Source organism: Cloeon dipterum, chromosome 3, assembly GCF_949628265.1.
Source record: "Cloeon dipterum chromosome 3, ieCloDipt1.1, whole genome shotgun sequence".
Taxonomy (NCBI): domain Eukaryota; kingdom Metazoa; phylum Arthropoda; class Insecta; order Ephemeroptera; family Baetidae; genus Cloeon; species Cloeon dipterum.
The window spans coordinates 22402140-22422115 of record NC_088788.1 but is presented as its reverse complement, the minus strand read 5'-3'; the positions used below and the strand labels follow the sequence as shown (position 1 = coordinate 22422115).

The 19976-nt window shown below is 42.8% G+C and overlaps 1 protein-coding gene across 1 annotated transcript in view; it reads left to right on the top strand.

Annotated features, from left to right (window-relative positions):
* Positions 1 to 19976, top strand: part of ft (cadherin-related tumor suppressor fat) — a 105854-nt gene that overhangs the window by 13754 nt on the left and 72124 nt on the right. The window lies entirely within an intron of this gene.

The window sequence follows — 19976 nt, the reverse complement described above, 5'->3', positions numbered from 1 at the left end:
AATTAATTGGACAGTCAATAATTTCCAATGTTTATAGAACCAAAATTTATTGCTTCATGCGTTAGTTCTCTGGTGAAATGGTTCCCTAAAAAGCCATAAAGCTCAAGGATGTCGAGGAAGGAGCTTTTTGCACGATTTGAATAAAAACATGTTCGATAAATAAATATGGTCAAAGAAGAACACTATTTCGTCATTATGCTGGTGATTGCTCAGTTTCACGAAGATTCAAATTCCAAAAATGCAACTAATAGCAGATAAGCTCCACTTCAACTTAATTATACAGCAGCTAAAGCGCGTCCGTAAGTAAACACTTATTTAATATTTTAATTATCGCAGCAACGATCGCGCACACGATACGCATCTACACACTCGCGCCTAAATTACCCACATAATTAGAGACCTTCGCATATTGTCCCCGGCAAGCGAAAAATACAGCAGCGAATTTTACACTAGAGTTACGCAGGCAGACGGACGGGTAGCTGAAATAAAAAGAGAACAGCTCGGCGTGTTTGTGTAGCGAAAAACGGAAAGAAAAAATAAGTGCTTGGGAACCACGATCGGCCCACTCCCACTGCAGAAAAAAAGAGAAGTGTCAAAAAGGAAAAGCCCATTACAAGCGCGGTTGCGTGCCGCTCCGAAAAACTCCTAGCTCGCTCTCTGGCCCCGTGTACTCTTCGTATGGCATACACACGAGCGGAGAGAAAAAGAAGCTGGCTGCCGTACGTGCTGCTGCTGATATTAAATTCTATGCAGCCGAGGAGGCCCTTCAATTAATTCCATCCAGGAGGCAATGTCCTCTCTCTCTTCTTTCGATCTGTGCGCCGCTCGAGTGGAGTCTCTCTCTCTTTCAGGATGCTCTTTTTCATCTCTCTCGCTCAGGTGGCAACCGGTCCCCGGTTCCCGGGCCCACCGAGGCCCCTCGTCGGCCCCAGACAGCTTAATTCGCACATAATGCAGACCTCTGCCCAGCAGAATTGGTTTGTAATTAATTTGGCCAATAAATTAAAATAACTGTTGCACGCACTCTGCGCGCCGGTCGATGGTAATAACAACGTTGCCTTTCCTCGGGTCGGCCAGGCGCCTAGCGTCAAAATTTCTCTACCGCCACGGTTTGTTTGCTAGCTGCCTGCTTGCATTCCCCTCATTTAGCGAAATTGGCCGCCGCCACCGAATGATTAAAAGCGTGATTTCGAGTGGACGCGGTTGGTCGCTTGATCGACCTGGCTCCTACGTTTTTCGTGTTGAGGATGGTCCTAATTGAGGGTTCCAAAATGCTTCGCCCAGCTACTTGCCAGGTGAAGGATTATCTAGCCTCCGTTGATTGCTGAAAACGGTTGAAAACGTCTTGGGATATTCTGCAATTTTATTTATTTCATCAAAAGATATATATTGTGTCACTTGACCCCCTCTGCAATAAAAAATTAACGCGCTAACGGATAGTTTAATATAAATGCCGCAAAGCAAACTCTTTCATCAGGAACAACTTCCACTGTAAATTCAAACCGCAGTGAAAAATTGCAGTCTCGATTCGAACTCGATACGATAGTTCAAAGCTCTTGTTAGTTGTTCGTCGATCGGTCTGGATTTCTATAACGATCAATTTCCGATTTTTGCTTAACGAGTTGACGGGCGCAGCTCCCGGGTGCGGCTGAAAAATGCATCCCGACATAGCGGTGGTGGCAAGCAAGGCCACGCATGCGGTGCATTCGCATTAGTGAAAGTGCATCTCGCGACCGCAGCGTGGCCCAACAGTGGTGCTCACAGCAGATAAAGGCCAACAATCGTCGTTCGCCGGCTAATTAATGGCCGCACTCGACAATGCCATACTAATTATTATGAATCTCTCCCATCGCAAACGCGGCGACGGCGGCGGCGTCGTGTGTTTCATTATTTTCAATTTTTTCTCTGCATGAACCGGGGAATATTGTGTTGGCGAGAGATGCAGAAGAATGCACGCGCTGTTTTTGTTCTGCGCCGGCCCACGCACTGCACATTGTGCTCGCTAAGGTGGATTTTATTATCATTTGTATACCATACCACCGGTGCAGTTTTGCATCGTGCTGAGCGGTCTATATTACACATCTCTGCGCGGCTTCGAGACTCAATTATAGCCGCGGCTTGAATGGGAAAATGCCAACATCAATCACGCACTTTAGTGTTTGCAGAAGTTGTCCAGGCGGGATCCGCGCTAGGAAATCTATACGAGATGTCGTCTGTCGTAAATTACACTCTAGAAGGCAATCGCTTGTTTTTATTTACAGAAAACCGATGCAGCTGAAGTGTGAAGTAAATAAAAGAGCAACACTTTTATTCATTAATCAGCGCTTAAGCTTCAGGCCGTTATCCGCGTCCGCAATTCATCAAGCCGCAACTTATTTCACAAACGATTTGAAAAATCGAAAGAGCCGGTACTGAACAAAAATAGTTACATATAGTTTGTGAAAAAATAGAGCCGGTTTGTCACAAAAATCAAATGCTTTGTTCGAGAGCAATCAACTGATCAACAGGCCGTGAAAACAAATGTCAGCCGCGTATTCCCCGAAATTCCTTGCCCAATTCGTTCCACGACGACATTGACCGCGACTGCTGGCGAACTTTGCGATAGACCTGGTTGTTTTCCACCTGAAAAGCGGCGCGGGCAGTTTTTCAGCGAGTCGGCTGCAGCGCGAAATCTCATCTGCCGGCGACGAGCAGCTAGTTCTCTTTTTGTTACTCATTCCAGTGGTGCTGTTGATCGTGTAACAAAGTACAATGCTTCTGCTCTCGGCCACCGGGAATCCGACCAGCAGCAAGCAGCATCTTTCTCTCTAACTGCATCGCGGCGAACGAAAACACAGTCTCGAGACGAGAGCGCCGGCCGAGGCGAACATAGGTTTCGCTCTCTTCTAATTAAGAATAAAATTCCGCGGCTTGTTTCGCATTTTCCTCGGCCTGCGTGCCTCTGCTGCAAAAATGTGCACCGACCGTGCATGAACACGCTTAGCTGCAGAAATTTTAATTAATCATACTTAACTCACTAAATGCAATTGATTTGGACGCGGGAATTCCGCCTGGCGCATACAAGCATGAAGTTCTCTGCATCGAATGAAGCGAGAAGCCAGAGCAGCATTGTTAAATTCAAATTCTGGCTTCTTAAGATAAATTGGAGAACGTTATATACCAAGAAAATTAAAATTAAAAATATAACAGACAGTACTTTCCACAAATTCAACAGAAATCCAGTCTAAGAAGGATTTTATTCCTGAGCAGTTATTAATTGGATTCATATTAGCTCAGTATTTCAACTCATACGACTCTGCAGACGTTTTGCCTGCGTCTTGTTGTTTATTTAAAATTTCTGTCTTGCAACCAGCTGCGGGTCTCTTTTTATACCGGTTATGGTCATCGTTTTGTGGGCACAGCAGTAGTAAAAATTCTGCACCTCCTTGCCGGTCCCCACCTCTGAATTGTATTAATGGATTCGTCTTGTTTGCCGCGGCCAAAACATTATGGGGACCTTACATAAAACCTGCGAATGCCGCTTTGAGCTTTGAGATAGAAGCAGTCGGAGTATGGAGCTAGTCGCGTAGGAATTTGTGCTTTTGCGGCTTGGAATTTGGTTTTAAGTGAGTTCACCTGTATCTGAACTGTATTAAAAACTCTCTTTACAGCTCGAATTTATGCCCTGTGTGTGTTTTGGTCGAGTCGATAAAATAATCACTGCGCGATGGCATGTAGTGAAAATATTTATACGCGTGCAGATTCAGCAGGGTGGTCTCTCTCTCTCTCTCTCTCTCTTGCTCGCTCGTTCGCTGACTCTTTCTCATCCTCGTCTGCACAGAGTAGCGAATAAAATAAATTTGCAGTTTTATAACAGCCGCGCGTTTTATTGTCTGTTGGAACTGCGCAAAGTAAACAAGCGCCTGCTGGAAAAAAAACTTGTTCCGAGTCAGAGACGGGTTAATTTGTGTCTTTGAAAAGGAAATTTAAAAAAATTGCTTATCATCTAAATTTTTAGCCTTGTTTGGGCACTTGTGGGTAGTTTGAATGAAACCAGACGTGTGTTCTTATATTGCGCTGTCTAAATGGCAAAAGATGTATTATTTTTATCATTTTGCTACAATTTTGCGAAACTGCTCTTGGTTTATTTCATGAATCTATAGAGCAATTTTTTTAAATAGGCACACAAGTTGACAAACATTCCGCTCTGGGAACATTCCTGTTGCAAAACTGGCAACAACCCAAATTACACGAATTCTTTGGTGCAATTTGCAATTATTCAAATCATTTCTTCCGAAACGTGTGGAGGAAAGAGAGTTCGCTTTCGGCAATGTTGTCCGTTCGCATGTTTGCCGCGACCGGAGACCAAACTGAAACAGCGCTGCGCTAGAGGACCAACTCGGATCCCCGGACTGTAAATGCCGGCTGGCGCGGCTAGAGAGTTCATAAATAAAATTCACATGTGAAGTGCTGTGTGTTTGACCCCGGTGATCTCTTGAAAGGTGCGCACAATGAGTGACAGACAGCTTCGGGAGCTCCACGAGCTTCGAAGGAGAGATGCAGGCTGAAATAAAAGCTACTTGCTGCTGGTTGATAATATTGTGTGTAGGACGCATGACGTAATGGACAACATGACTCCACACAATTTAATCATATCGCCCTTTCCTCTCAAATTGAAATTCCTAATTCAATTTACGAGGCTGTCCGCGCCGGTCGCGGAGAAACTTGCATGCGCGGCGCAGCATGAGAAATCCACGCATCTCGCCGCTGGCTTTGCGCCGACCGGAGCAGCTGGAGCAGCGTAGCCGTGCGTTCGTTTCGGAAATTATAAATACATTGTCGATGCCAACTGGGAAAGATAGAGGATCTGAGTCTGCTTCGCGCAGTTTTGCTCTTGCTTATTTGCATAAATTACCAGGGCCCCCGGTTGGAGTTATGTTGGAAATTAAAAATCTCTGGCGTGATCTCACAACCTAGTGTATAGCCTGGACGCCTATCCGTTTTCAAGTCTAATCAATCAAATTCTGCATATTGCAAGATTAATGTTAAATTTCGAAACTATTGTTTCTTCTGTATATGAAATAAAAATACCAGCTTTTTGATTCATGCAAAATAGTATTAAAAAGTGCGTTACAAGGTATACTTGTCAATCTGACCATTATACTGTATATTGCAGAAAGACTTCATATTTTTATTGCAGCTACCTTTGGGCGAAATGTAAAAATCAGGCCCCCCTGAGGTGCACGTGGCACGTATATTCCAATTTTTAATTGAAAAATAATTTATGGATTTTAACGGTCAGGTATGTTATCTAAAATAAAGCAATGCGAGAAAAAACGAATCATTCCAGTTACTACACACATTCTGAAACTCAATTTATAAGGAATCCTGTAAAAATTTGAACCAGATAATATTCTGTTCTTCCGGGCACGAATGGAGCAATTATTCTCTGGGCGGCCGTGATGGCAGCGCACAATAAAACACCAACAAACACAAACGAATGGTGCCTGCGAAACTTGTGTGTCTGAAAGTGTGTCCGGCCGGCGAATACACCAGCAATAATTTTGCCTCACAGATAGATGATATAGGGAGCAGCAACGTTTTACAAACTCTCGTAGGCCGTTGCGCTGCTTGCAAGGTATAAGGTTGCTTCGCTTCTCCTGCATTCTGCAACGCGAAAGAAATAATACACTCTCACTCGCATGCACCTCGCCGCCGGAATCGAATAAATATATATACTTAATACACACACGTTCTCTCTCTTACTGTGCGCTGGATGTATCAAACTCCGCCGAGGAGGAGTAAGAAATGTATGTGTGTGTGTGTGTGTGTGTGTGTGTGCTCACATGAAGCAAACATAAAACAAACAAGGTTTTATATCACTGCTTCTCATTACCCCGCATTCTAAATCCGCGCAGGCTAATATAATGAAAGAAAATAAGCGAGAAACCTCTCTCCGTTTACTTATTAGGCCTGCTAGAGATGTTAACTAATGGACGTTCAAAATTCATCGACATGCCAAAGGGCCGGTTTTGAAAGTGGACCAGACGAATCTGATTGGTCCGTCTGAACTCGACTTGAATAGTGCCAAAATAAATGAATGAATCTGGAAACATAAATTAAGTAAGGAAATCATTTGCATCTCGAACCCCGCTTCTCTAGTTGCGCGGCGGAGATGTCATTTATATATTTAATCTAAGATGCGGTCATACAAGATGAGCATCTTCGTCGAGAGAGCCAGCATTATTTGCACAGTCATAGCGAGGTGCCAAGTGAATTGAGTGCTGCACTAATACAGGTACGTACGTGTGTATGTACCTTGGTATGTACGGCCGTGTACCAACACAATATTTTATGTGTCTACGTCCGTACGCGGCATATAAATGTGCTGTATAAGTGCCCGAGTCGTCAGCAACGTGGTGCATAATTATATCCAGACTAACTCAACACAAAATGCCTTCTGAAGCCGAAACGCCAATCAGAGATGAGCACCGCACGTTCGCTGCCCTCGCGCGCGCGATTATCGTTTGAAACAGTACCTCTGCGCAGATATGGTGGAAGTCTGTTGCTCGAAGGGAAAAAACGTGAATGCACAGATATGGTTGCTGCTGATAGTTTGTCGACTGATTCAGCAGGCCGTGTTTCAATCTCAATCTGATTTAAAAAGGGACCTGTGGTGCGGCCGACTCAAGGTTTTTCGCCAAAACTATGGGCTACTATTTTCTTAACAGCTGTGTTTCTGCTCTGGAAAAATATATTATTCAGTATCAAAATATGCGCCCGGCATTGAGCAATCGTTATAAAATATAATTCGCATTGGGTAATAAATAATCTAAATGTTTTCAAGTGAGAGAAATAGCAAAAAATTGCTCTTAATATTAGGAAGGCATTTAGTGACAGTCGTAACCATTTGGAGAAATTAAAAAATGAAGCGAAGAATTATAATTCATATTCTGCAATGGCCTTAAATTTAAGTTCTGTGGCCAGATAGTACCCTGGTTAGAACAACCTGTCTCTCTCTATAAGTGTTAGTGGCCTCAAAGCGACAGCAGTCAATTGTATATTTTCGGGTAAGACAGAATACAATTTAATAAAGTCACTCACCGCCACAGCCTAAAATGATGGTAAAGTTTGTCGGAGGTGCATAAATAGCACTTTCACACTTAGCATTCGATGTTCAATAATAAAAAATAACGGGCTTTGAGGCAGCGCGCTGAGTTTAGCTTATTTATTGTCTGTTCCAATTTATGGGAGGTTTGTGGCTTAAACATCAACCTAGCATTTTTTTTCTGCTTCATCGACTTGTAAGGGGGTTCTAATTTTGATACGACCCCCAATTCGGCGGGGACAAGGAATTTTTTCAACCAATTCCATAACGTCAACATTGAGCTCGTTCTCATCCTACTGACATAGAAGTCGATAGCAACGACCTGGCGAACTGGAGATAGGTGACAACGGCTCCTATGCTTATTGGGAATCGGCTGGAAAGCGCCTTGGCGGTCATTAGGCGCGGGCAATCCTCCGCGCGTCCAGTGTCGGACGGGTCCAAATTAATTACCCGGCGCACAGATGCAGGCAATGAGCAGCTTAATTGCAATGCAGGCAGTAGAAGCGAGGGAAAGGCGATCCTTGCGCCGCGCGGATGAAATTTACGAGCGGGGCTCGCGTCTCGTAAACTCGCCTGATTTTGAGCGCATAAGTTCAATTTATGGCCGTGCAAATGGCTGCACCGCCGCGCGACTGCCTGCTTGACAAATTCCCAGCCGCAGAGATTTATAATGGTGGCCTGGAATAACGAACCTGCCTGCATTTGTGCCTTGGTGTGCTCAGGCAGTGCGGATTTATTTGTTTAATTCAACGCCGAGTTAATACGGAGCCCCTCTCCAACATATTATTTTATTTTTTGTCTCCGCCACTACACATACATGCATAATTAGCTCTTTGTTTATCCGCGCACACGGCCTGCCGACCGGCGCTTCATTTGTCCGAATTAACATCTTGATTCAATTCAAATTGCTCGCGCCAATTCGGCCCGACGCTAATTGAGCCAACACCGACTGCGACCGAAAGTGGGCCGCGCTGCATTTGCATTTTATGCTACAAATCGTCCGCCGAAATTTGGTGCTTTGCCCAGCCTTTTTTTATTGCAAGGCGCTGGCCATTGTAAAATTTTAATGAGCGCCCGCAATTATTTGTGGAAAACTGACTGACGCACTCTTTACAGGGTCACGCGACTAATTTGCACACTTGTAAAATCGGTTTTGAAATTAGGCATCAGTGACCCATTTAAATGCAAACGGAGATTTATTACTTCAGCTCTGATTGCGGTCGAAACTTGGTTAGACAAGATGTAGTTTCTCGCATTAAATTTGCAAACCATAGTGGATCAAATTTATGTCCGAGAGTTGTAATGGCGTGTATTTTTCAACAAATAATATTCTGTTTCATTCAGGGCCTCGTGACTTCGCTGTAATTAGCAGTTCGAGATTTTTAGGGCTCTCTACACCTACAATTGCACCATAAAATTTCAACAGAGAAAAAAGTCTCGCGTCACTTAACACCACATTTTAGCCGATGAACATAGCGCAATTTCGCCTGATTTTGCTCCATTCAGTGTGCCCCTTTCTTCGAGTACTCTTCTGCTCTTGCAGACAAAAACAACGCAATTGAAGTCAATTTGCAAATGTGTTGGCAAGCTGGTGCAAAAAGCAGCTGGCGCGTCATTGTGTGTGCCATTATCTTGCAGAGGCGAATGTAGATTTGGCTCGGCGAGCCGAAGGCAGGCGAATCCACTTGAGCACTTTTCAGAGCTTGCTCGACAAAGCAACATTCTTTGCACTCCGCAGTGTATTTTATAATTTTTTAGTCGTCATATTTTTCTGCCGCTATATATGAGTGAGTGTCACGACGACTTTGAATTATTACAGTATCAAAATTTGGACAATGAGATGGTCGTCCCGGCGAGCAGATAAAAATAAAAAGCCAACTAACCAGCCAGCTCTTCTCTCGGCCGCTCGAATCGAGTGAGGCACGTTAGAAAACATATATATGTATGCGATTTTAATTTTATATATATACCAGCGAAGACGGCGGAGGAGATTATCTGCAGCCGAGTGTGTGTATGTGTATACGCCAACCAGCTGGCGAAATGGGAGGACGTCCGTCAGTCGTTCGCCGAGTGACAACCGTGGAATGTTGATTTTAAAAAAAGCATCGTCGAGACAGATTAAAAACAAATTTCAGCTTCGGCGACATTGTAGTTTGATTTGAATGTATATCAGATTTTAAGATGCTTGGAGCGTGTGAAACGCGCACCCCCGTGGAAAATGCGAATTTGACACCGCAGGAATGCAAACCTTGAATTATTTTGAAATGTTTCAGCGGCATGAATCCATCTACTAATGGAGCCCCGAGTGGCTAAATTTTACACAAAGTTGCAGAATATTGCATGGGAGTGCGTGCAGAGGACACGCCTTAAAACAGGATTTCTGATTTTATTCCAAGATGCACAACAAAAATGAGCCAAGAGCCAAGGTCTTTTCTCGTTACAAAAATGCTCTTCATCCCTTTTATAAACATGCAAAACTGTTTGTAAATGAGAATTGTTCGGTTGTTTGACATTTTTTCTTTTAGATTTGAGTTTGTGACAAATATATATGTCTCACCTTTTCTTTGTGCGGCTGACTAATCCAGTTGATGCAAATCTCCTGTACATGACCATTGCGGTAGTCGGACCCGCCTGTCATGTGTCAACTTTTCGGATTAGCGACACATTCTCCAAAATCGGGTCCCAACGTGCCTATGCTTACCGTGCCTCCACTTAAGGATTTCACAAGAAATCGCTGCCAAATTCTCATGACCATGAGTATCGAGTTACCCGACAGAGTGATTAGACAGAGAGCAGCAAATACTCAGTGCGAATAAAAGAATCATGTCGGTCTAGGGGTGGACAGGATCGGCCTTTGTTGTTTGCTCTTTTGAAAAAAGCTAATGAAATGAGCCACCGGAAATATTCTCAAATTGCACACGTGTTCGCTCACGTCTGCAACGCAGCACTGGGATGGAGCAGGTAGTGTGTTTGAGCCGTGGCTGTTTTTTATAATGGTACATTGTGAGCTGGTGTGCCACGTCCAATTTTCAATTTATCTTTCTTTTTTTGTTCTGAGGCTGACAAAAATGTCAAAGACCTTCTGCTAGGGACGCAATTTTCCTCCTATAAACAATGATCGCAGATAAGAGGAAGTCGTCGGTCCCGTGGCTCTGTTCGGGCTAGGCCGACATTCTATTTCCACATCACAAAGTGTCCTATTCGCTGATGGGATTTACGGTGGGATATTATTCCGTTGAATTTATAGCCTTGATGTGATGGAAATCGCGAAATCATTTTTTCATTTCGTAACAGTTGTTTCGCTTTGATGCAGTGAAACATATCACGGGCAAAATAATTCCACACTTCCTACAGCATTTTGCATTTTTGAGTATAATGATACGTTATAAAATACAATTTAAAATTATGTATATAGTTTTCTTCCACGCGCAGTTCATTTTTTTATCAAATACACACAACAAAATGCACTAATATCTTTTCAATGGGGAAACTTATCGCAAAGTAAAAACAAAATGGAGACAGCTTGTTTGCCATTTGAAAGCTCAAATTTTGCAGCTACGTTCTAAAAAAAGCCACCTATTAAGTAAATTTTGGCTTTTACCAAATGCAAAGATGACAATATTTTTTCTGGTTTCGCAGAAATGTTCTTTTTAAAAAAACAAAATCACTGATTCTTTGCTCTGGCTTGTGTAGCCTTAATGATAAAAGGTTAAATCCTTAACTGTGCAAACCAAGATAATAATGGCACACATATATGGAAAATGTCATAAACTGTTTTCGTGGAACGAAATCGGCTTAAACTTTGGCACTCACAGTAAAATTTCACGAGCCGTAAAACTAACATATCCAGCAATATTAATTCTAAGTACTGAAATTTGAAGCGTCGTCCGTGTTAAGCAAGTTTTTGTCGCATCAGTAGGAAAGAGGCAGGCAGACACCGAAAAAGGCCAGCTTTGCTCGCATCACAGAGCTAATAGAGAGAAATCCGGCTGAATAAGACGAATGAAAAGACACGGCAAATAAAACGCGCAGGCCAGCTAAATACACGGCAGCGGCAGCAGAGTTGAAAGAACTGGGTGTCTCCTCGGCGGTGCGGATTCGCCTCGACGGCGGCGGCCAATTTGCAAGCGGCGAATCCTCTGGGAATGGCGTGGCGCGCATTGACTGGTTTTACATAATCCTTTTTCTTCATAGAAAAAGCCGAGAACGGGTTTCCACGCGGCGGCTGCGGCTCCTAGAAAGTGGCGAAGAGAGCGCGTGGGCCGCTCAGTCCGAAGAATAAATGATAATTATTGTCCACGGAGGTGCGCGTATCATTCATAAAAGAGTGGAAACGCGGTGTAATTACGATGGTTGCGCTCTGTTGCCAAATACGCGAGCGTTCCCCCCGGTGTCCCGAGGGCGAGCCGCGGCTCCTTTATCGCCGCTCAGCATCTCGGGCAAGAACAAGAGAAAAAAGATCCAATGGTCAATCGGCCGACGGACCATTTTCCACCTTCCAAAACGAAACTGCTGCGGGGTAGATGTGCGAGGCCGATTTTAATACTGTCCGCCCCTCCTTGCTTCAGAGCAGGCAAGTGCTCTACTTGCCTCCAAATTTATCCTTAATGCGCGATATTTCATCGCCGCGAGTGCATTTCTCGAGGAGCCGCGCGCTGATTTGCATATCGCTCGAGACGGCTCCGCAGTGCTGTATACAAGAGGAATAGCCCTTTGGCAGTGCACGCCAGTAATAATGGCTGCTCGACGCGGCCGGCCGGGCATTATCAGCAACAGCCCTGAATTAATAGCAGCACCACACACTCTCCAGCTCGTCTTATACGCTCGCAGACACGGGCCTGAAGTTTCGAGTGCACGGTTTTTTGTCTTCTTTGCGAGCCGGCGGTTTACCAAGAAGATTAGTTGCTGGAGATGCGAGGGCAATAAATTTGGACATTGTGGGTGCCGTTCAAAGAAAACCTGCGTTGCAGGATTTTGGTCAAAATTTCTGATGCAGATGATTTCGTCAATCAGACGCTTGCTTATTTTTGTTTTAATTATTCATTGCAGTTCAAATCAAACAATATGCCAAGGATTTTACTCGTCAAGCACTGTTTTAAGGATATTTTTGCTGATATGATGTGCTATTTAATTTACAGTACATTGTATTCCTGCTTCAGAAATCACATATTTATACACAAAATCAAATTTCCATCAAATTGCCCTGCAAAATTGCGATTCCTTGATTTCATGGGAAACAAACCTCTTTAGTAATTTATTTAATTGACCGTGCTTAGCTATTTTTACCTAGACGAGACAGCCTTGGAATTGACACGCGCAAATTACGCACGTAACTATCTGCAGAACATCTATTTTCACATTAATACACACGTCTTGGAAGGGGCACTCCCGCCAATTAGGACTTATTCCTCGCTGTTTAGATTATCATAAAACACGAGGAATCGCACACAGACAATCATGCAATTATACGCGAAATTATCGCCGTTTTTTCCCTCTCTCGCATCGACGCCGCGCACATACATAAATTTTCAATTTGGAAAAAGCACCGAACTCGCCGCTCAAAACAGTCATTAAATGCGAATAAAGATAAAGCAGCCGGCCGATCGTGCACGCTGAAAGTATTAAAAATTCATCAGGTTTTCTGCATGGATTGCGACACGAGTTGGAATTATTACCATTTTCTGCGTGCACTCTGAATTATTCAACCGCCCGAGGTAGGAGGTCTCTCCCTAATAAAATTTTAAATGGAAAAATTCTACTGCGAGCCAGCAGAAAAAGCAGAAGCATAGCGGTGTAGTTGTTGTAGTGTGTGTCTTATCGTTGCCGCAGCTATGAAATTAGGCACTTCCTTCTTCACGGAGCCCCCGCTAGAAGAGGGAAATATATTTACACCGCTCTTCACGATAATGAATTTTCCCACCATGCACTCTTTTGACATAAATTCCTCTTCTGCTCCGACAACTCTTTTCGCTTTTAATCGTCTCAATTATTGCTGACAACTGCACACACTCAAGCAGTGGAGAGACAAAAATTGTGATAATTGGCCAACACCACAGCACACTCGTCGGGAAAACAAACAACCCGTGCTGTTGCTAATAAATTCGGCGAAAGGTCCAATTAATCCCGCCTTTTTAACTTTTGTTTGGTGCTTACTAAACAGTTACACCGCTTTGTTTTTATTTCCTTCGGGCAGTTGATTTTAAACTGTGCAATGATGTTTACGTTACGTAACTAACTTTTTCTATTTTTTGTTTCAGGTGAGTTCAGCTCTTTCTTATTTTCACAAGACTCAGTGTGTTCGAATTGGTGAGTGATTGAAATTTTTTGTTCCGCTTTTATTGTTTGGCATTTAAACTTCATTTAAGAGCCATAAAATAAAATGATCGTTTCATCGACGTATAATTTATTAAGCGAAATTATGTAGCAAGCAGCTGCTGCTTTGCGGTCTGATAAATGGAAAATGGGAGCCTCTTTTGGAACTCCCATTTGCCGAATTTCGCTGCGAATTCGATCTTATCGACCGAGCGCAATTTTTACAAACGCAAGCAAGGACACATGTGAAATGCCCTTGGGTGAAAATTCGCTGCGAAAGAATTTTTTGAGAATTTATCGGCAGAGTTGATCTGCCGATTAAAGAGCTGCAGCTCTCGCGTGATAAAACTGGAATATATCACTCGACGAGTCGGAGGAGAAAAAAGTCGTAAAACAATAGATCCGAATCGGACTGCCCTTTTATTGTCTTAATATTATACTGTTTGGTTGTAGGCCATCTTTTGATTAAAAAGACGACGCATTCTCCTCTCTGATCTTGATTTTGGAAAAGTCAAATTACGGTGCCGCATCTTCTAATTTTATTGGGCCATTGTGTGATGGCTGTATAATAATAAAAAAGCGCTGCAGCCGCGGAGCAAGTTGGTCCATTTTCGCTAAGGGCCAAAGTCAAAGAACTCGTCGGACGCTTCGGATTGGAGGCTCAGGGGGATTCTCGGAGATCGACACTTTTAGATAATCTTCCCACAAATTATCTTGAAATTAATGCCTTTTGGTGTGGGTGTTGTTTTGTTTTTTCTCTCTCTCTCATTCTTCTCTTTTCGGCTGCCCAAGTCAAATAGTCGAATAAAAAGAGTATTGTTCCCTCGAGGGGTTGATGATCACTCGAAACGCCCGTTCTCCGTTTTATTGGCCCGCAAACACACCCGTATTCGGATCGATCTCCAAATTCGATTCATGGGTGGCCTCATTAAACACTATTTCCTTATCATTTTCAGAGAAGCATGCACTTCATCAGGAGTAAATATTGCCGTCATAAATTTATTCCTTATGATCTTGTAAAAATGTAGCTTTGGAAGACAGGATAAACACGTGCAGAGTTTGTTATTTGTTAACTATCCTCGCTAAATTATTGCTCATTTTATTGAACAAAATTTTGTCTGCGTTCCATAATCTATTTTTGGCCTGCACTATAACATTTATCGTGATAGCCTAAAACACTTTTTTTTGCTCTTTTTATCCCTGCCCGAGGTGTCGATATGTGTTTGATTGTGTATTTAATAAAGGAAGGGTCACTCACATTGATTTTTTATTCATTTTCACTCCCAAAAATATATTAATACGCTACAAAAATAAAATAAAAAACGATTAGAGTTGTTTGAACGCAAAATATCGCAAACAATTTAGCCACACAACTCGACCTTCTTTAAGCTTTATTTACCGGTAAAATTTTACAATATGGAAATCTAGACAAAATGTTCACATTGTGCTAAGATTATTTAGCAGAAGTCATATTAGGTAATACATTTCCAAGAAGAGGATTTTTTAAGTTACAACGAACCGTTGCCTTGGGGGCGGTGCTAAAATGATTTTGTTTCAGCTAAAATGATTTTGTTTTGGGACACGCATTTAAATAAATTAGCAAATAAAAATTTGATAGACGTCGTTTCAAGAGAAAGAAAACTCGTCAAAAGCGACTTTCATGGAAATTCCAGGCAAAGCGCAGCAAGCACAAGCAAGAAGGATGATTTGCAAAGTTTCTGCGCCATCAACAATGGCGCGAGCAGAACAATAGGCCGCAATCATTTCTGATTGAGTGCTCCCATCTCGCAGTACACACACATGCATTCATAGAGTTCTCGTCCGAGATTAAATAGATATCATCTTGAGTGCGAAAGAAGAAGAAGACTGGCCGGTTGGCGAGAAAAGATGCAGCAGCAGCCGGCTTCAAATTATTTCGTAACAATCGAGTCGGCTGCCGCTGAAAAATTATATTATAATACACGCGCGTAATGATAAAAAAAGTACTTGCGTGGATTGTGAAATGAAAAACCGGCAGAGACCGCTTGCTTTTAATACGCGTCGGGCACAATGTATTTATTTTCTGCTTCTTATTTTTTTACGTCCGACAGAGTACAAAGGACGCTGCTCAATTTTTATGCAAATGCGGCGCGGTTCTTTTTCAAAACCACCGGTTGTTTTCATTATTGTAAAGGGCAATTAGGGGGGCGTTTGTCGAGAGAATTAACATATCGCGCTGGTGGGTGCATTCCTAACTTGGCGGCGGCAGGTGGTTTCCTTGATCAAACATCGCATTGTTGGCCTCTCAGCTATGCACTTTGAAATATGGCCTTAATTTCTTGTCTAGTCTAAAAGGCAAGCTTCCACGATCAACTCGATGCAATTAACAGCTTTAAAGTTATGTTCTTTTGTGTTGGACAGTTTCTACCACTATTTATATTGTTTAATTTAAGTGGAAGGGCAGAATGAAAAAATATCCGATGCCGAATGCAGTTGGAAACGTTCTCGAGAACGTTGGAATTTCAGAACTACTTTGAGATAAATGTAATTTTTTACTATATCTTTTTCTCAGGGTATTAAGTTTTAAACGAAAGGTGCAATCTCACGCAAACGTTAGCCGGGGACACTACTCTTGACCTCTGAAAATTTCTTTGGTACATGGATTCGTAAAAAAAGAGTGCATGCTCGAGCTGAAAAAACAGTAGCATGTTATATTTTTTTCGAAACACCCGGCTTGCCAATCACCATAAAATTGAATTAAGAAGGGGCCGCGGCAAAGAAGATAAAAAAATTAGCAACAGCGGCGGTATGACGAGGCCGGCTCGCAGCCACCGTCAATTTTATATCCGCGCCGATAAATCTAAACATAATCCCAATACGGGCTGGTTATTAAAGTTGCTATAAATGTGTGTGTTTTTAATAGAAGAGTCGGTAGAGCAGCCGGCCAGCCACCACCAAAAAAATAATCCCCGCGAGTGCTCCACCTCGGCGACGCTATCATGCTCTCATCTATATCTCAAATTTCATATTAAATGTTTAATAAATAAATAACCGCGAGTCTTCTTACTTTATTAGTTTTCTTGACGAGCAACGAGTAATTAATTAAGCCATAATGATGTGGAATCGAGAGTGATGAGGTGTTGCCAATACCACTCGCCAATTTCATGCACAGCACACTTACCGGTGTTCATACACATATCAGACTGAACCCGTTCGGCGGCACGCTAGCTCCTTTGCAATTTCAAGCTGATCGGTGGATTGATATTCTTAGCCATTAATTTATGGCTGCGCCTAATTGAAATTATATATTTGTTAATATCTATATTATCATATTCCTCTTTTAAAGCATTATTTCTTCGAAGAACAAAAATCCATTTTTAAATATTTTTTTCAAAAGAAAGTAAAATCAGAGAGATGTGCAATTTTGCATTTTATCCAACTGTTAAATTAATCTTCTTGTCAGAATTATGAAATGATTTTAGAGTTTTTATGACGAAAAGAAAGTTTCTCGTTTGACTAATTGAAACCAATTATTGCTGCTTGGTCACATATCTAAAATATTCCAAAATGGATATAAACGTTTGTTTGTCGACAAATGATCGCATCCCACACTAATCACTTGGGAAAATTTGAATGCAACACTCTTGTCCAAACTTTCCCTTTCACGGTCGCAGGAAAGGAATGCCGAGCCGAAAAATTTGTGGGCTCCTAAGAGCAGCGTGTCGAGTGAAACATCGGCGCAGGTTTGCCCCGCCAATTACCTTGACTGCGACCGGGAAGAGTGCACCCATTGATTTCCTAATAGATCATTTACACTGTGGTGCTGCTCGTCCGCGAGTCAGTGAGTTGGTTTTCTGGCTCGCCCGCCTCGGCAAAGCAAGCAAGTGCGCGCAGCCAATTTCCAGATGATTATAGCCGATTGGGAGAGGAGAAATAATTTCTTAAATAAATGCTCCGACGCGCAGAATGAGAGTGAGTGTTATTTTTCTAATTTGGATTGGTGGTACCGATGGCGGTGGCGTGCCGGCCGGAGGTAGGTAACTCTTTCTCAAACAGGTAGCTCCCAAATAACCTGTTTAGTCTCGAAAAAATTACATAAGTACATGCGGAGGGGGAACGTTTGTGTGTCCGCGCGCGAGAAGAGCTGAAAAAGAGCGGAGAATTCGGGCGAGTGCGTGTGCGAGTGCTGAGGCCGACAAATGGGAACACAAGTCGAAACAAGGCGGCTACAAAAGCACCTCGTTTCCTCGTTAATAATTCAACTCTATAGCCGGTCGGTCGGTCGGCTGGTCGGGCGAATCAATTTTTTGATTGTCAATGAGCCTCGGCCGCTTTTGTGTTGCTCATTACCAGATGAATTTATAAAGCGTATCGCACTACACGACAGGCCAAACAGTGATTAATGAGCCCGCTCGAGCCGAGCCTGGCTACACGCGACACCGCGAATTCACACGAAATCGAGCCACTTTTCGCTAGAAAATCGATATATGCAAGAACATGCAAATCGCTCACTTGAGCGTCGTTTAACGATAAACTAGCTGCTGTCGGGCTGGTCGCCAAATTTGCTCGCTAAACTACCTGTCAGTTGGTTTTACGATGAACAATGCCTATTGGAGATTTGAACGTGCGGCAAATGCAAATGACCGTCAATCCCAACTTATGGAATTTTTCTATTATTTCCCTAACTATCCTGGGGCTTTTTTATCGTTGCATAAATATTTTTTAATTGTCGTTTTAAAATATGTAAGCCACGAGAAATCATACGACCACAAGAGCATAATAATTGTTTGTTTTTTGCCACTGTTGTATATTTAGGGCAGTAAAGAACAGAAAATTTGAAAAACAATATGCTCTTAATCATGCCTTAATAATTTTAAGCGTGGCTCACATTACGATTTTCACATTCAGAGCAATTTCGAATAACCTTTATTATAGATGTACTGATCTGACTGACAATGAGCTGCGTGATCTGAACATTGAAATTTTTCTTTCTCATAAAATGTGTTTCTAAATCGACTACATTTCATACCTCAGGAATCGCTTATGCGATCAACTGACATGAACTGGGGTTGCCGAGGGATGTGGCGAGCAAGTTTGAATAGAGAAAAATTACATTCGACTGGCCAGGTGCTTTCTGCCGAGGAAAAGATCCCGCTCATAATTTCTGCCGTTTAGAGGAGAAAGAGCATGCAGCAATTTTATACGAAAGGGCAATAAAATCGTCTGTCAAGATGATTTGTTTCCTTCGCCGAAAGGCAGCCAACTTTTTATGTATTTATTTTATAATGGTCATTACTTAAATTTAATTGGAAATAAAAAAAGGCGGCAGGCCTGTAAAATCAGCTCGAACTGTTCCATTTGATGCGTGCAGAAATAAAACGACTAAACAGATAGACAGACAGAAGAAGTCTCTCGCTCACACACTTTGTGCTTGCCTTAAAGAGGCTTTTCGCCAATCGCACCAACTGCTGACCAGTGTTATTGGAGCATTAAGGCTGCGATTCGAGCTCGGCAATCGCCGATTAAATCCGGTCTGGTGATAAATTTCGGCAGCGCCGTGTCTATTTAATATAAATTACATCCACCCGGCACGCATTAAATTGATTTAAACGGCATGTACACGCATTTCGCGGGCCGGCTGCACCGTGATTCGCGAATAAAATTATTTATACTAGACATGACTGCCAATTAGCAAAACTCTATCACCATAAATTCGGTGCGTCGATTGATTTTAACAGAACACGCACAACGAGTGCGCGATCATAATGGTGAATCGTTTTTTCCGGAGCAGGTTTTTGACCCGCGCGTGTGTATGTGAGTGTGTGTGTCTTGTGCTCACGCTAACAACAAAAAGCAGCAACTCCTTGAACCTAGGTGGCGACTTGTTGCCTTCATGGCCTCATGTTAGTCATTGTCAATAAATAATGTGCATAGAATGGGTTGGAAGAATCTCTAGAGGCAGACACTGCTTGCCGCGGACGGAGTTAATGTTCCTATAAGAGCTTCTTTAACAAACAACAACCGCAATACATTTGTGCATTTTATAACAGAAACAAATTGAGAGTTGATCTGACAATGAGACGAAAAACAGAAAAAAGTTTGCCTACACTGAAAATTCGGTTCTCTCCCAGAGTCAACGAACTTATCCATTTCAAGACTGGCAAATAGATATATCATGTATAAATGTGTAGCGCGGACACAATCACTTGGTAGCAATGATTTTACGCGGGCATTTGCGGTTCCCTGCGTGAGCATAGTTTTTTCCCCTGTCGTTAACTGTAAAGCCTTAAAATCGACGCCGAAATTTTCCCAGCGTCTTTGGCTTCTCGCATTCATTTCTCTACTTTCCACAAAATCGACCCGGCGGGCTAAAGTTACCGCAATGGCTAAACTCTAAACAAAAAACATCACGCCACCCAGTGCACAAAGCACCGAGTCTTGATCACATACTCATTACGCACATGTCGCCAAGCGCTTAATTCGACGTCTAGCGAAACAAAGGGTTCCTGTGACTAAAAGGGAAGTGCTCTTGGGGTGAGCGCAGAGTGACGGCGCGCTGATTAGCCAGCCGCCGATTAAAGTGTGTAAGAGTATTTGC